Genomic DNA, 16,480 nt, shown 5'->3' on the forward strand with positions numbered 1-16,480 from the left:
TTGAATTTACAACTTAAATTTCTTATTTCTTTCTTTCTTTTTTTTTTTTTTTTAAGATGACTGATAAAGGTATCCTAACCCCTGACTTGGTGTTGTCAGTTCCACACTCTCCCAAGTGAGGCAACTGTCCATCCCTATATAGGAATCCAAACCCGTGGCCCTGGTGCTATCAGCACCACACTCTCCCAAGTGAGCCATGGGCCAGCCCCTCAAATTTCTCATTTCTTGATGGAACAATGAGGTAGTCCTGTAGATGTGTAATGGTACCTAGGTAGTATATAGATAGTAATAAAAAGAAATAACCCTAAGTATTTGGTACAAAGATGATGAAAATCATCCTTCTCGATTCTAAATTCTTATTTCATTTGGGAATATTTAGTTGGCTATAAAAGTAAGTATGATGTGGTGGGCTGAATATGTACCCTAAAAGTTCATGTGTTGGAGACTTGATCTCCATTAAGAGGGTGGGAAATCCTATAATGGTAATTGAGAGGTGAGGCCTTTAAGAAGTGATTAGATTGTGAGGACTGTACTATCACTAGCTAGGTCACAATTTTACTAGAGATAATTAGAAACACCTAGAGAAATAGTTGGTGCTATTCTTATATCTTGCTGATGTAGGCGTTGGTTATATAGAGACTAGTGGTATGCTGATAGCTATTCATACTGAAAAAAATTTTGGGATAACCAGAATTTATATTTTAAGTGAGTAAATTTAAAATGAGTTTCTTCTAAAATCTAACATTTTACAATTTTTTCTCAGAAAAAAAAGTACTGCAGATATGAAGTAGTACCTATGTAACCAGTTTGCTAGCAGTAAGTAGAGATAACAAGGACAACAGGTGGAAAAGGGCTCAAAACCTTTAACTCTAACTGTTTATCTCATGTTGAAATATAGTTTTATTCCTCTATATAATTAATGGTTTCTCACTAATAATTTATCTATAGTTAACTATTTCAAGGGAGGGAGTAGAAAACACAGTACTGTGCTCTCAACTCTAGCTTCTTCTATCTGCCTGAAATAATGTGTTAGTGATTAACACAATCAGCAGTACTTAAACTAATTTATTAGACATAATTTCTAAAACAAGTTTATATCTAGGTTTTTGAAAATAATAAAGAGTCTTGTCTGATCTAAATTCTTATGTGTTCATAATATTGGCTTAGTGCAACTGATAGCTACTGAACAAACTAGTTGAAGCCAGAAAGCTGATTATCACATTCTATTCAACTCCAAATTCTCACATTTTGTTGAGCTGAGGGAGTATTACAGATGGGTACTGCTCCTTGCAAAACTAGTTAAATAGAGATGAACAGAAGCAAATAGAATTAATAGGAGAATGGAAGCAGAAAACCCACATTTCTCAAGTCTCAGTTGTTATTTCTTATTAAAACAATGAGTTAATACTCTACAGAGTTGTTGTAAATATGTAAGTAGTTAACAAGGCATAACTGGAGACAACTAGAATAACTAGATAAAGGAAAAATAAGAAATATTAGATTTTTCTCAAATATAAATTATTAATTATTGTTTGATAGTGTGTTAGCTCTATCTATAGATCTCTCTATCTACCTATTTATCTACCTACCTGTCAACTTCCCTAACTGGCTGTATCCAGGTAATTAGTTTACTAGGAATAAATAACAGTAACTAGAAAAACTAGTTGAAGACAGGAATTGAAAAATCGTTCTTCTCAACACTTCTTATTTATTGTTGGGAAAATGAATTAGTACTAAAGGCAAGTCATGCTTCCCAAGCCAGTAGTAAAACACAGACAATATGAATAAGAAGTGAAATGCAAGGAGTAGAAAAATATTCTTTACAGATTAATTTTGTTGTTGCTTTTGAGCTAATAAATTAGCTCTAGTTTACTGGGTTTTTCCATGAAAGGTGTTAAAAAAAAAATAGCCAGCAAACATTACAATAACAATGGAAGCCTGAACCTAAAAGTCATGTCCTTTTCCTCTCTTAGTCATTAGTTCTCATTGGATTAAAAAAGAAAAAAATTAGAAGAAGAGATGATGCTGAGTGTTACCTAGGAAAAAAGTTGTGAGGGCTAACTGGGGATAAATTGAATAACTATGGGATGCCAAGCAGTGCTGCTTTGCCTCTCACAGATTTGTCACCCCTTTTCCCCTGGGTGAGGGAGCTGCCAACGATTACTCAAAGCCCATCTTTTCTGAGCAGTGAGAAGCCCCGAAATGTGGCTAATCTCCGAGAACCCTCAAGAACCAAGTATTCCTTCCATTTGGGAAATCAACCACAAGTTGGGGTTCTCATCCCGCATTTATTCTCCAGACCAGGAAGTTACAGGAAGAGTACATAGGTGGGGTTTTTGCTAAGTATAGTTAAACAAGTTTAACAATAGAAGCTGGTAACTTTCAGTATGACAATCAAGGTGACATTGCATAATGCAATTTGCAACAAAAGCTTGATTTTAGCAAACACTGTCTTCTTACAGCAATTTCACAGTATCTCTACATATCAATCAGTAACCTGTCTGTCTTTGAGCCAGCAATCTTGCTGTGTTACAATTCTTGATCTCACAACAGAGACTATATAGCCTGGGGAAAACTTCCAGTCCTTGGTAAGGTTAATATTTGAAACTGCAAGGCTTTGGAAAACCAGGCCCTGTGAAGTACATTTGCCTTATGCATACTCCACAAAGCAGGGGAAACCCATCCTTATCTTTTTATTACTTATTTTTGTTGGGATGATAAAGTCTTAACTACCAACATCTGTTGGTAAATACGTAATTCGTATAGTTGATTCTAGAGATAGCTAGAAATATCCAGACGAAGGAATTGCTGCTGATATATACCTACAACCGTTTTATTCCAGGAAGTTGCATAACCATTTTTTTAACTCAAAATTCTTAATTTGTGTTAGAAATATTAGCTCATGTAATGGACGTCTATTTTGCCCAGGTAAATAATTAACTGGAGATAAATAGATGAAGCCACTATGTGGAAAAACACATTCTTTTCAACACTACTTCTTATTTCTTCTTGAAATAATGTGCCACTATTCTAGATATTTAGTGGTACCTAGGCAAATATGAAGAGTCAACTAGAAATTACTGGTAAAATCTTGCTGAATATGGGAAGTTTAAAAACACATTCTAGTCAATTCTAGGTTCCTGTTTCTTTAGGGAATGTTGACTTAGGACTATGGTTATGGTAAGTGCAGTTACCAAGGTAAGATTTAAAAACACCTACCTCCATAAAGTAGAATAACTGGCTAAAGACAAGAAGAGTAAAGTCACATCCTTCTTCTCCACATTTCGGATTTCTTGGTGCAGTAGTGAGCTAGTTCTGTAGATGGGTGGTAGTACTTAGGGAATCACATGATGAGGAATGAGAAAAGATGGCTAGAATAAATATTTGATGCCAGGAATATGAAAATAATATTTTCCTCAATTAGAATTGCTTGTTTCCTGTACGAACAATGAGTTAACATTAATTGGGACTAGAGATATCTCTGTGAGGCACTGATTGAATTTACATTGGGTATGTGCTCAACAGAGGGATTGCTGGATCATATGGTAGTTCTGGTTTTGATTTGATTCCCTGAGGCACCTTCACACTGTTATCCATCATAATTGTACCAACTTACATTCCCACCAACAGTGTATAAGGGTTCCCCTTTCTTCACACCCTTGCCATCACTTGTTACCTCTTGACGTTTGGGGAATAGCCATCCGAAAAGACATGAAGTGAGATCTGATTGTGATATTGATTTTCATTCCCCGATTATTATTGATGTTGAGCATCTATAATATGCCTTTTGGCCATTCGTATGTCTTTTGTGGAGAAAGATCTGTTCAGATCCAACGCACATTTGTTAATTGGGCTACTTGGCTTATTGCTATTGAGTTGTGAGTTCCGTGTATATTTTAGATACTGATCCTTCTCAGATATATGCTTCACAAATATTTTCTTTCAATCTGTAGACTGTCTCTTCATTTTGATAATTGTTTCTTTGGCTATACCAAAGCCATTATGGTTGATGGAGATCCAATTGTTTATTTTTATTTTGGTTTCCTAAACTTCGGATGTGACACGAAAAAATTATTGCCAAGGTTAACATGGACGACATTTCCCCTTCTATTTTCCATTAAGAGTTTTATGATTTCAGGTCTTATGTTGAGTTTTTAATACCTTTTGAGTTGATGTTTCCATATGGTGTCAGATAAGGATACACGTTCATTCTTTTACATGTGGATATTCAGTTTACACAGCACCATTTCTTGACGACACCATTTCTAACTCAAGAATGCAACTTCAACACCCAATTCAGTTAGCAGCCTGACGGCTTGCTACATAAACACTATTAGAAAATCAACACAGCAATATCAACACTTTACTGAATGGGCAGCATGCCCTATATATTTCAGCTTGCTAGCCGCCACAATGTGTGAGTTGATTCCTTAAAATGAATCACCTAAAACATATATGGGTTATTTATACATAAATATTAATAATACCACTTAAACATATACGACATGACATATTACATATCACAAATGCACACACGTTCACACACGCAGACACATATACACCGTTGCTTCTGTTTCCCTTTCTGTGAGGAAGCCAGCCTAATACAGCTGAGCACGTTTATTCACTGATCTACAGAGCCTTCAACCGGTCACTCGAAGTATGAAAACCAAAAATCGAGGGGAGCTATGGGAACAGTTGGAAAATAAGTTGAAATGGACAACTTTCTGGGTAGTAGCCAAGAAATGAACGGACTTCAGGGTACGGCAGGGTCTAAGCTGCTCTGGGCGGGTTGGGAGGTGAAAGACGGTACACACCACCCTGTGCGAACTCTTCCGGGAAAGCTGGGCGGCTGCGAAGGGAAGGCTCACGGCCAGAACAGGATTTGGAAGAGTGCGATCTCAAGTTGGGACCCAGCCGAGGTTTCTCAGCCAGGCAATGCGTGCAGCCACCTTCCAGCAGAGATCTGATGCCACCCAGCAGAAGATTGGCGTCTTGGAAGCCCGGCTCCCACCGGATGCCCAGGATGCCCGGGAGAAGCTTTTGCAGGAAGCCACCTGGTTGCGATCAAAGGGCAAGTGTGGGATGGCAGAGAGATGTTGAAATCCTACAGGCAGCAGAGCACAGTCCCCCAGAAGCCCGGCCACCTGGCTGAAGCCCTGGGGAAGATCAGCTGGAAGAGGAGTTCTCCTGCTCCCTTCATGAGCCACTCATTGGGACAGTGAGCCCAGGGTGACGACAGAGGCCCTGGAAAGCCGCCCGCTGCCAGGGAAGGGCGGTACTGCGAGGCCCGCCATTTGGGGCTGTACCTGCAGGGGGCGTGGTTCTGCACGGCCCCGCCTCCCGCACGCACCGACAATCAGCGAGGCCGTCTACTGCCACGCAGGCACTGGCCCACAGGCCCTCAGAGCCTCGTAGCCAACGGGCTTTACGGAATCCACTGAGGCATGCAGTCGCCTGAGGGTTCCTCAGGTGAGGCGCCCGCTGGCGGGTCGGCATGGCCCCGCGGCCCAGGGCCATGAGTGTGTGGGTGCGGGGAGGGCATAGGGGACATCTGACGAGTCGTCCTGGCTTGGGCGTCGGTCGCCTGGGGTGTGCGACCCGGGCATGGCAGGCGAGCGTGTTGGGAGGGTGGCAGTGGGCCACGTGTGTGCGGTCTGGCGGGGAAGGGACCATCCACGTATGCCCCTCCTGCCCTGCCGGCCGCCCGTCAGGACGGTCACTCGGGCCCCTGACGGTCACCAGCGGCGTCCGGGCCGGCGACCAGGCAGTGGCCTCGCCTGGAGGTCCAGGACCTGGGCGGCGGGTTCGCTTCCCGTGGAGACGGCCGGGAGGTGGTCATTTGAATGTGGCTACTTGTATTGAGGATCATGGCTCATCATATGGAAGGCGACGAGTCTAATTTCTTTTATTCCTGTGGGGCGGGGGGAGGGAAAATAAACTGAGGGCCAATCAAGATTCTTCAGTTTGTAATGGGTACAGTTACCCCTTAAGTATATAACAACCCCACTCTCCGAGTAGGCATGACCGCTATGCATAAAATTAACGAACAAAAGATGAGAAAAATGGAAAGGGATTCATTCACACCCAGTTATTCCACCCATGAACTGCGATCCTATGAAACCTAAGACTTTCTAAGAAAAATGCGTGAAACTTGCTGCGGAGTGAATCTGGCAAAGGAAAGGTGCAAGAAGAGGCACGAAGGTTTTTTCTTGATTTAAAATACTTTTATTTTTTCAAAATTGTGCCTTTATTACAATAAAGGGATCTGCCAGGTCATCCGTTTATGGAAATACGTGTCTTGAGGAAGGTTTGCTATCACAAACCCAGTAGGTGCACAGAAGACCCAATACACAGGTAGTCATGGTAGAGGGGCCATCGGGTGAAGATGAGAGAATTTCTGCCTCTGGGGAACGGTGTGGGGGTCATGTCGACCTAGGGGCACCACTTTGAGACAACTTGCTGAGGACTGTGTTCTTTAGTTTTCGCCTAAGATGTAAATAATTCCCGCGCTAGGGAAAGCGGGCAACAGAACTTCCCAAGTGACAGGGCTTCCAAGGTAATCCTTCCCAAAGTCACGGTTGTCGACTAGAGAAGTCAATGCTCATTGTTATCTTGTTCTTTCTCTCTTCTGCTAAGGAACAGATGCAACAGAAGAAAGGGGATGGTCCAAAGGATTACGCTACTCTCTTTGGAAATTCTACTTCCTGGTGATCTGAAATTGACTCTGACATTACAGATTGTGGAGTCTCCATGTAGAAAGTGTATCTATTTTATTGTCAACTGGGTCTTCTCCCTCTGCAGGCAGTGTTTGCTTTGATGTCGGACTAAAATACTGGACGCATTTTCACACCACGCCCTCCTAGACGTTGGCATCAATTTACAAACTTATTCTGCTGTGATCGATGTTCAATTTTTCTCACATGCTCCCGGTGGGTAAGAAAAGATGAATAGTTGGTTATCGCCGTCTACGTGTATTCATGTATCTCTATGCATCTATCTGTCTGTTCATCTATATCCCTCTATCACCTGTTTATCATCTCCCTATCTCTATCTATCTCTACCTCCGTTGTTAGCTATATCTGTCTAGCTGATCATCTGTCAGTCTATTTTGCCATTCTTTATACCTCTCAACCGTCAATTTTCGACACGAGTATATTTATATATGTCTACCTCTGTATCCATGTATCTTCGTCCCTACCTCTCATCTATCTGTCTCCTTCTAATCATTCCTTATCATTCCGTACATCTAACTACACCCTTCTATCTATTGCACAGTATCCATCTTTTTCGATCTCTATATCCATCTGTCTTTATGTATCTCCATCGACCAATGTGTCGTTTTCTGCCTCCCTGCCTCTATGTATCTATGTACCTAACTGTACAACATCGGCCTATCTACCATCCACCCATTTACCCGTCTGCCTGCCTAACTTACCTACCCGTCTCTCCAGAGGGATGGAAGAGAGCTGTATTCCCATTAGGACGAAATAGGAATATAAATTATCTGGAAGGCTCTATGCAGACCCTTGATAGAAGCTCTTCGGGCCAGGGGCCAAAGTGTTTGGTGAGAGGAACATGTACTGTTTTGATTTAACACACTTGCCTTCTGATTGTGTCTGTTAGGGAAGCATCAGCTTTTGTAATCAGAAAAATCACTGGGATTGCCGTTCTCTATCTGTAGAAAGTGTTCTCTGAAATTTTTCACACTGGAAGAGAGCAGCCAAATGTGAGCAATGAATAATGTCCAAGTGGGCTGTACAACTCTTAAGGTGTTGTAACTGTCTTATAGGGATATATTTGTTGCATACGTAGGAAAGGGATTCAGAGAACTGTATCTATAATTATATATCTGTATGCATCAAAATCCTGGAGCCCATGGACTCACGTGATTGGAACAAGAGTTCCTGGGTGATTGGATTACTGATGCTTCCTATGCTCGTTATTTGGTAATTTTGAAGATCATTTTAGATTTTTCCGTGTATACTTTCCAAACGAGGAACTAAGCGGAGCTCAGAGCAGCATTTGTACTGGAAGGAAGTACAGGGGGGATGGGTTCAGACAGTGAGCTGGATTGTAGGCTTCCACGCCAGGCATCTTGGGTTTCTCACATCTGCGTGTATGGGGCCGTGAGCGTGCTTGAGCGTGTGGGAGAAAGAGAGCATGTTTGTGCTTTGGGGTGTGGGTGGTCACGCTTGACGGTGCTCGATCACACCTGTTTTCTAAGAGGAGCTGGCAGGTCCAGCTGAGGGGAGACTGAAGCGACCGAGTCTCCTGTTATTCCTTCCCCCTTTAGTTGTGTGTCCTCAGGTGACCTCCGGGCTTGCAAGCCCAGCACCCTTGAGTACTCTAAAGAAGAGGGCGCCAACCTGTGCGAGCGCGCACCCTCGTTCGGGGAAGCCTGTGTGCAGATTGTCTCCAAGGTACGTGTATTTCATCATCATGACCCATTTCCTGGTATGTCGACCACTGTGCGTGAACAAAGACATACATATATGCATTTATTAAGGAGAGAAGTTTTGCATCACAAAACAGAGTATGTGAAGTCCATACTCCACCAGGAAAAGTGCAGAAATCAGTCATGACTCTTATTTGGACGACGTATAGAGAAAACTAGGAAATATGAATGGAGTATTTGGGGTGGACAGATAGGAAGAGTAGGACGGATAGAACATTCGCAGCTCCTGAAGAACACATTCCCGTAATGTCAGAAATTCCATGAGAGTTGGGACATATCAGGAAAATTTTGGCGTAACGAGATTCGCGGAAATGACGTAGGAGAATGGGCATTAACTAGGAAATATATCCAATTATGCGCTCATGTTTGCAAGTACAGTGTAACACAGTACGTGCTCGCACGTGCACAGGGATGTATAGGTAGAGGATTGGAAGCACGTACACCGTCGTCTTCACAGTAAGGTGCCATCCCCCCTCAACATCTTTCTATGCATGTCAAGTTCTCGCAAGCTCATTCAATGCGATTTGAGAATCAGAAAAACACAGTAACGTCAAAAACCCCATTTTTGTTACACACACACAGATGCTCACAAACACACGACTAATGTTAAATCCGTGTGTCCAAGGCATACGTGATCCCCAAAGCAGTTGTTCCCCCTGGTCTGATGCGGGAAGAGTCTAGCATACGCCAAGCAGCGTAACATGGAAATATTTTGGAATGCAAGATGAGGAAAAGAAAGATGGCATTTACATTATGGATGGGATTCAGATATCAGCTTTGTTTCAAAAAGGCATGCATCCCAGATTTGCGGAAGGGAACGGGATCATTCGATCTCCACTTACTTGGCTCTCGTTGCTTCCTCTTTTGAATTTTCCAGATTAGCAGGAGAACATAGTACACAGGTCCTGGGTAACTACGCTAGGTGCCACCTGATCCCTGAAGAACAGTGCCCTTCAGAAGCACGCAGTGGTGTAAAGGGTGTGCGGACAAGCGGTTGGAGTGTGAGAAACAAGAGATCCAGCTCACAGAACCGGACCTGCCTCCTTCCACGTGACGTTCGGTAAGACTTCCCCATTCACTCGCAACCATCTCGTGTTGACATTTGGGATGAGATCATCTTTGCACCTCACTTCTATGCACACGTGTCTTCATAACGAGCATCACAGCTTTGGTGTTGGGAGACAAGAGTTTTGCACCACAGTATAGAGGTGCAGGTCGCAGCCTGTGACCGGTGCCTGCATCAATCCCTACTAAAGATGACAGCCAGGCATCATCAGGATGACCTCACAGAACTCTGGATTCTGAGTTCATGCTCTTGAACATGACATGGGGCTGGCTCCCAGCATCAGTATGTAGGAGATAGCCTCGGGCTTCTCGGGGTGGACAAGGCAGCATGGGCACCCAAGGAAGGCAAAAAACGAAAGAAGCATTCTCCTAGGTTGAAGCCCGAGGATCCCAGAAGGCGCAGAGGGTCCCAGAGAGAGAAATGGGATCCCTGACATGACACCCACGTCCCCATGCGGATGCCCTTCCTCATGCATTCGTTACAATGAGGTTACACGGTGGCTTTGGACTGTTATACAACTATTCTGGCACCTTCCGTATTTTTCCCCAAATGCTTGTCATTCATCTTCCCCTCTGTCTAAGGCCCGCTTCTTTAACACCTTGTTTTATCTCATCAATCACCTTGAGCAGGGCGTTTCTAGTTTCACCAAAGGAATTCTTATCTGATACGGTTCTTCTTTTCCTTTTCCCTATTCCAGTCTCCTCCAGTTCTTTCCACTGAAAACACGAGTACCAGCATCTCAGGGAGAACCAGGTGGAGGAGGACAACCCATGCAAGCTGGGAACGCTTTGCAGTCCGGAGTCAAAGGAGGCGTTTTAGAGCAGGGGTTTTGAGGGAAGACCTGAGTCAGCAGTGGGAAGGACAGCCAGAAACCTCTGCCCCTCTTCATCACCTCTCAGGAGATGAAACGATTAAAGTGAAAAGCACAGACATAACAGCCCTGACTAAGTCTGAAATGGAAGGCATGGGCTCTTCGGCAGGGGCGCAGTTTCCGGAAGTTCAGCGCCACAGCGGGAGAGGAAAGGGGGTGCAGAAGAGTCCTGAAAGTGGTACTGCAGAAGCTGGATGAGAGAAGAAAACTGGGCCGAGGAAGAAAAGCAGATGACCAGCAGAGCAGTACAAGCTCCCAGGTGAAAAGCACAGACATAACGGCCCTGACGAAGTCTGAAATGGAAGGCATGGACTCTTCGGCAGGGGCGCAGTGGAAGGTCGATGCCCCAGAGGGACAAGAAAGGGGGTGCCGAAGAGTCCTGAAGGTGGTACTGCAGAAGCTGGATGAGAGAAGAAAACTGGGCCGAGGAAGAAAACCAGATGACCAGCAGACCAGTACGCCCTCCCAGAAGGTAGCTCAACAGCCGGCAAGTAGACCCCCTCGTAAAGAGCATGGCAAACGCAAAGGGGTCGTTCGGAGGAGTGCCGGGAAGAGAGAAGCCTCAGGATCACTGCCAGTTGGTGCAGAGAGTGAGGATGCCCTGTGCGGTGACAAATCACCGCTGCACACGACCTGTGCCCCTGCTCCAGCAGAAAGGCCAAGAAAGGCATCACGGAGGTCCGGCGCGTGCCACGATTTCCTGACACGGTCGGGACACTAGGGTGAGAAAGAGGGCAAGGCAAAGGCACAAGCCTCCACAGCTACGTCCCGGCGACCCACAGTCCTGGAGTAGGGTGCATGTGCTAATGATGGACAGGTGGCCCCACCCTGGCCAGCGGGTCTCATCCACACTCTGCCCATAGCTCTGAACGCAGAGGCACAGGACACCTGGCCAAAGACCCTGGCGTCTCGCTCCACGTGCTCTGCCCTCTCAGGGAATGCTGAGGACCCTGGAGAGGGGGCCTCGAAGCCAGGTGTGGAAAGGGCGGCAGCTCCTTCTGGGTCCCCTGCCCCCTCCGGGATCCCTGCCATGAGGATGCGTTACTCCCTCCGTCTGGCAGACCGAAGAAGGAAGCTCTGAGAAAATGTGAGGTGAAGTCATCTGCTCCAGACCACCTACTGCCTGGGCCCGAGTTTGTCTAACTCCGAAGCCGGACTCATTCCCCAGTACGTCTTATGGCCAAATAACCAGGGAAGGGCTAAGAGGTTTTTTGAGGGTTTGGGAATGTGGGATAAGGAAATTAGGAGTGTTTGTTTGAAAGCTGTCAAGGCTTCACAGGAGTTAGAGGTTTCTATAAAGATCCTCATGGATTCATACCCTCCCCCACAATGCGTGTGTTACTTCCTTAAAATAAATCACCTAAAACATATATACGTTATTTATTTCATATGTATTAAATAGCACCACTTAAACATATAGGACATGTAATATTACATATCATACATGCACACACGTGCACACACGCAGACACATATACACCGTTGCTTCTGTTTCCCTTTCTGTGGGGAAGCCAGCCTAATACAGCTGAGCACGTTTATTGACTGATCTCCAGAGCCTTCAGCCGGTCATTCGAAGCATGAAAACAGAAAATCGAGGGGAGGGATGGGAACAGTTGGAAAATAAGTTGAAATGGACAACTTTCTGGGTAGTCGCCATGGAATGAACGGACTTCAGGGTACGGCAGACTCCAAGCTGCTCTGGGCGGGTCGGGAGGTGAAAGACGGCACACACCTCCCTGGGCGAGCTCTTCCGGGAACGCTGGGTGGTTGCGAAGGGAAGGCTCAAGGCCAGAACAGGATTTGGAAGAGTGCGATCTCAAGTTGGGACCCAGCCGAGGTTTCTCAGCCAGGCAACGCGTGCAGCCACCTCCTAGCAGAGATCTGATGCCACCCGGCAGAAGATTGGCGTCTCGGACGCCCCGCTCCCACCGGGTGCCCAGGATGCCGGGAGAAGCTTTTGCAGGAAGCCGCCTGGTTGCGGATCAAAGGGCCAGTGAGGGATGGCAGAGAGATGTTGAAATCCTACAGGCAGCAGAGCACAGTGCCCCAGAAGCCCCGCCACCTGGCCGAAGCCCTGGGGAAGATCAGCTGGAAGAGGAGTTCTCCTGCTCCCTTCATGAGCCACCCATTGGGACAGTGAGCCCTGGGTGACGACAGAGGCCCTGGAAAGCCGCCCGCTGCCAGGGCAGGGCGGTACTGCGAGGTCCCATATGAGGGTCAGAATGGGATCAATGACAGAAGAATTTCCTTATCAAAGAATAATTCTGGCACATAAAGCTCTAATGTCAGAAGGCCGCTTCCAGGGGAGAGGGCTGTCAGGAGCCCATGTCATTTTCTGCTCCTCCATGCCTAGCGAGGAGGAAGGATCCATGAGGCAGACTTGTCCTGTCTTGTGGAAACCGACCCCCATCCTCTTCATTGGTGAAGTGATTCCAGGGTCAGAGAGAGGAGCTGGCCGTCTTCCTGCCCTGTGCTACCAACAAGTCCTCATGAAGGGAGAGGACAACTTTGGTCAATTTCCTTCTAACATTACACTGTTACAGAGATTCTCAAAGGGGGTTTCCCAAAACCCTGCCAGAGATTCCAGAAGGTCAAAACTATTTTCATAGTGATCCTAAGATATTACTTTCCTTTCCCACTGTTTTACACTGATGGTGAAAAAGCAGTGATGGGTAAAACTCTGGCACTTTAGCACAAATCAAGAGATTGGTCCCAAACTGTACTAGTCGTCATTGGAGTCTTCACCACCACACCTCCACGGTTTAAAGAAAAAGAAAAAGAAAAAGAACTAGTTTTAGTTAAGAAGCAACAAATATTATTAGTTTTATTAAATTGCAAACCTTGAGTACATTTTTAATATTGTGCATGATAAAGTAGAAAGTATTCATAAAGCATGTGTATTGCAAGCCAAAGTATGAGAGTTTTCTCAAAAAAAAAAAAAAAAAAAAAAGCACTTATGTGATTAAGGTGCCAGCTGAACTAACTTTTTTTCATGGAACACCATTTTTTTTTTCTTGGAAGAATAATTGGCAAACTAAGGTTATTAAGACTTCTGTATTTTCCAGGCATTTTCTCGAAAAATGGATAAAGTGCTCCCGTCACTTTATTATCAAACTGAATGGAGTTTCTATGCCTGCACACAACAGAAAGCCAAATACAGAAGCACTGGTTTTGCAATAAGGAAAAAGTTTACTCACAAAGGTTTACAAGTGAAAAACGGGAGAAATAAATCTCAAATCTGTGTTCCCGATGGCTGGGAGTGAGGTATATCTAAGGTAAAGTGCGTGGGAAGGGAGTTAGATTGTGGGGAAAGGTAACTGGCAGAAATGGATGACAAGGAAATGGAAAGGTGATTGGTGGAAGTGGACAACAAAGACACAGGAATGTGGAAAGTCCCTTGGACTCGCACAGTAGTCTCACCATGGTTCTTCAGTGGTGAACTTAGCATGATCAGGAGGTGGAAGGCTAGGCCCTCTGACATCACTAGGTCACCCCTCAGGCACTCGTGCAGGCCCTGTGGGGGGATCTGTGGCTTCATTGGTTTGAGCAAGGCAGGGCTGGTGGGATCTGCTTCGAGTGTCTATGAAACATCTTAAGACAAACAGCTTGTGACCTATATGTCAGTGGTGTTATGTTCAGGGCACAAAGGCAGAAATCTCATCCTGTGATTCCTGACTCAATGGCTCTTCCTTAAAAATTAACCGTGGGCTACAGGAAAAGCAAAATCAGCAACTGCAAACTTTGGACCTAGCGTAACATCTAACTTTGTTACCTAGCGTAACATCTAACTTTAAGCTAAATTATAAAATCGAATCTATTTCTGTTTGACCGTTGGTTTCAACTTCAAAGAAAGCAACTGACAGCATTTGCTGTCAGTAATAACATTTAAGCTCTCAAGTGAAAATTGGGATTTTGAAAAAACCTTTTATCCACTACTGTGTGCTTGAAATGTCCCCAATAGGTAGTTTTTTTTGTTGTTGTTGTTGTTTTTCTGAGATCAATAGTGACATTAACAAATATGATGTTATTTCTATAATAAATGTGAAGACATTTGGAAGATCTGTGTAATTCAGTATTTAAGTTTCCTATCGCTGCTAACAAATTACCACAAATGTTGTGGCTGTAAAACAACACACAGTATTATCTCACAGTTTCTGTGGATCGGGACTTGGGAGGGTTTAGATGGGTCCTCAGCTCAGGGTGTCATAAGGCTGCAACCAAGTTATCACCCAGGCTTATTTCTCATGTGGAGTTGTGGAGAGGATCTTTTTTCTAAGCTCCCCCATGTTGCTGGCAGAATCCAAGTTCTTGCTGCTGTACTACTTATGGCCGCTTGTTTCTTCAAAGCCAGAGAAGGGTGTGGTGGAGAGGAGGAGAGAGGTCAGAAGATAAGAGGTCTGTTTAGGAAAGGCCCACCCAGGATAATCTCCCACCTGAAAGTCGATTGATTAGAGACTTCCATAACATATGCAAAATTCCTTCACATTTGTCATAGTCTATTGTTTAGAAGCAAGTCACAGGATTTGCCTGCCCTCAAGGAGAGGAGAATTCTACAAGGGTGTAACTCATTGGGAGTCACTCTAGGAAATGTCTGGGACTGAGTTGTTGTTGTTGTTGTTTTCCAGTTGACCAATGTGTGATGTTACAAAATCATCTGTGAACAAAAGAGCCATTCAGACCAACGGATTTTCATGGAACAAAGTATGGAAAGATCAATAATAAGGTTTCAGATTCCACATTGCAACTAAACTCGAAGAAATTACCAATTGTTGAACTGTGTGTAGTACCAAAGGAGAATGTCCACAATTATCTAAAAATGCTATTAAGAGTTGTATGAAAGAAGAAGGGTTTAGTGTTTCCCTTCACAAGGATGGAAGAGGCCTCAGGCTTACAACATCAGTACAGGTAAGCCATTGTCAGTTTCTAAATATGGTTTCCTTTGTTTGTTTGTTTGTTTGTTTGTTTTTTGCCTGCTTCGGAGGTTATAGCCATTTGGGGTCTCAACATGAACCAGGATAGATTTACAGCAATCCCCCTTTTTGTGCTGTTGTGTCTGGAATTACAATTTTTTCAGCCCTAAGCCAGTGAGTCTCTCCAAGGCATGTAAAACAGCCTCTCAGCCACCTATTATAGAATTAATGGATATCTCTAGGGGAAAAGTGTCACAAACACCAGCCTTAATTGTTTAAATATAGGTCTTATTCCAAAATTTTGGCCTGAATTTTTTCCTGTCTTTTAAATTGTCTTTAAATTTGATATTTTTTAAATTTAAAAGACTGTTAAAATACTTATCACTTTTCAATGACATATCTGTGTGAGGCCCAATTTTCCCTATGTTCTTCCACCAAAACAATGCATCTCGACAGATTAAATGCAGAAGCCTCTTAACAGTTACAGTAGGGGCCAAGTTTCTAACACATAAAACTTGGGGAACACAATTCAAGCTTCAGTGAGTTTGGAGGGCACATAATTCAATACACCACACTACTTTAGGAACTGACTCCCCATGCCTCATCTTCAAATGGAAAGAAAGAACCCACCCACCACGAAGATAGTCCTGAGATCATGAGAGTCAAGGATGTTGACACTCATCCCCACCCTGCTTTGCTTCAGGAACTGGCTAAGACCTGTATTATGACTGTGGGAGGGGCAAGATCCCATTTGGTACAAGTCCTATCACTACTTGCTATATTCTGAATATTTGTGTCTCTACAAAATTCATATGTTGAAACCCTAATTCCATTGTGATGGTGTTTGGAGATGTGGGCTTTAGGAGGTGATTAGGTCATGACGGTGGAGCCCTCATGATGACATGAGAGAGCTTGCTTCTTCTCTCTCTGAAATGCACCATATGAGGACATAAAGAGAAGATGGCTATGAGCAATAAATGTTTATGTTTAAGCCATCCAGCCTATGATATATTTGTTAAAGCAGCCTGAATGGAGTAAGACACTGCTGCTAACCATTTATTGAGAACCTACATTTTCCTTCCCTTTGTGTGTGTATGGGAAGTGGAAGGATGGGCTGCCCATTCTAACGTGTAGTATCAGAGCACTGACAGGAACAAGACCGATTTGCCCAGTCAGAG

General features: G+C 44.2%; 1 non-coding gene across 1 annotated transcript; it reads left to right on the plus strand.

The window, feature by feature from the left end:
* Positions 1-15,218: 15,218 nt before the first annotated feature.
* LOC134368835 (U6atac minor spliceosomal RNA) lies at positions 15,219-15,341 on the plus strand. The gene has a single exon (XR_010022532.1). It is a non-coding gene; the product is annotated as a U6atac minor spliceosomal RNA (small nuclear RNA).
* The last annotated feature ends 1,139 nt before the right edge of the window (positions 15,342-16,480 follow it).

This window comes from Cynocephalus volans, chromosome X (assembly GCF_027409185.1).
Source record: "Cynocephalus volans isolate mCynVol1 chromosome X, mCynVol1.pri, whole genome shotgun sequence".
NCBI classification, from domain to species: domain Eukaryota; kingdom Metazoa; phylum Chordata; class Mammalia; order Dermoptera; family Cynocephalidae; genus Cynocephalus; species Cynocephalus volans.